The sequence below is a fragment of the Halyomorpha halys genome, unplaced genomic scaffold, assembly GCF_000696795.3.
Source record: "Halyomorpha halys isolate HHAL.00 unplaced genomic scaffold, Hhal_1.1 Scaffold1010.1, whole genome shotgun sequence".
In the NCBI taxonomy this organism is placed as follows: Eukaryota; Metazoa; Arthropoda; class Insecta; order Hemiptera; family Pentatomidae; genus Halyomorpha; species Halyomorpha halys.
Genome location: NW_027110159.1, coordinates 514,052 through 516,294, shown reverse-complemented (window position 1 = coordinate 516,294; position 2,243 = coordinate 514,052).

Sequence of the window (2,243 nt, the reverse complement as noted above, 5' to 3'; positions counted from 1 at the left end):
TTTTTTTTTTAACTTAAATTTTTTTATTCATATCTGTCAATCAATATTATGGACAGCCTTTTTATAGGATGAATACAATCAAGGACATTGATGTGAGATGCAAAAAGAAAACTATTATACTGTGGTACCTTCTCCTGGCGTGATGCCATTACTAATTGTTAGACGAGGAGGTCCATCATCCAGCTTTTATCACATAGCATGCCTGTTCTGGACATTTAGTGTGTTAGAATATTCTTGTAATTTGTCATGGAATTGATGTTAGTGGTTCCATCTGTGTTTCTTTAACCGTTGGCTAATTTGTACATAGTTTAATGTTGCTAGCACACCAGAATGCTTTTATTATTGTTCTGAATGTTTTTCATTCTGATATAAAGAAAAATATGAAGTTTGTTAATGTGAGTATTTTTAGATTTTAAACATTTTTTTGAAGTGAAACTTCTTTAGGTAGGGTAGAGCAAATAGGTCTGGATCAGAAGAAAATTTGTATCTCTTCTTCCTGCAAACGTATCTGAATGATCCCTACTCCGCTGGTATTCTTTCCATATAATAAATTCTTAGGCGAGGTAGAGTAAAATTGTTTATGTTTATTTCCACTCGTTATTGAGTATTATAAAGTACGTCATACATATAATCTATACATTTGGTATTTTTTGTTTTTTTTATTACTAAGTTCGGAGATACGTTTAAATCATATTTTTTAATTATACCCCAAATTATTTGTATTAAAAACCCACACTTTCTATCTTAGACTATGAGCCAATGGAATCTGATGGATATAAAAGATATTTTATATTAAGAGAGTCTTCCCTTAATCCAAGGCTATTTCATAATATAACAAATTGTCAATAAATGCAAGAACCTAAGAAACTTTACTTCTAAATATATGCATATTATTTTTACTATTTTTTTTTTAACTTCCCCATTCTATTACGAGAGGTCTAATATTATTATTTATTAATTGTAGGTAGATTGAAGCTGTCTAAACATAATTTGAATGATTAGTGAAATCTTAATTAATCATGTAATATATATTATTTTATTATTTATTACAAGAACCGACTGTCGCTACGATACATCCATTTGTTACTTATTTTAACTCCTAATTGAATCCTGTTACCTGTTCCATTATTGATTATCAATCGCTTCCTAGATCCATTTTTGGATCCCTCCGATGATGATTAATGGAGCAACACTGTTACACCATAATAGCTCTCCGTGTGTTTACCCTGAGCTCCACATATTATCACATACCAGACTCGTTCATAAATCAGAAGCCTGAAGAACGTTAACTAATTTTACCCTTGACCACAGAATGAGATACACTACTGTTATGCTTTCCTGTTTAAAACCATAAACGATATTTCGCATATTCATGATATCGCTGCTATGTTTGGATAGTGGCACATCTACGAAAAAAAATTTTTGATTTGATTTACAATTGGACGTATTCCAAAGCTGGTACCATTGACTGCTGTTAATTTCTAACTGCGATAGTTATACAGACTTTCCTAAAGCTATTAGAGTTGTTATAAAATCAAATTCCTCAAACACAGGAAAAACAAACTTTTTCAGTTGTGCCTCTATCTGTCTGTGTCTCTACAAAATCAAGTAAATATTTTATATTACCTAGTGTACTCAACCAACTCACCTCTAGTTGTCCTGGCATCAACAAGACGTTGTTTGTTTGTTAGTTTTGAAAGGGCGTTTAACACCCTGGTCATCAACGCCCGTTGGTTGTTGGCTTTGGTAAGGCCTAGGTGTTCCATAGTCATAGCTTTGGTATGGTGTACTGATCCGCACCAATTATAATTAAATTTGTGGCAATTATAATTTGTTTAATAATCGTAACGATATTGGAAAGGATGGTGAAAAGCAGATATCTGACTGTTCTAATTTTAAAAATAAGGCAAGTTAAATAGATAATTATAATAATTAAAGGCTGGTTATTAAGTTAGTCTGATGGATGAATTTAATGACTTTTACAATTACAGATTCGCCGTTTCTCAACGCCATTGGGAGATTTGTTGGTAACCCTAACTGGTTCAGAGTTAAAGTGTAGTGACGACATTCTTCAAAAATGTGTTTGACGGTCATATTGCTATTACATTTTGAACATTTTGGAGGTGCCTCTCCTGTTATGAGATGGATGTGTGTCAGTCGGGTATGTCCTATTCTGAGTCGGGTGATCACTACTTCTTCACGGCGTCTACTTCGGGTTGATGTAATCCAGGGCTTCACATCTT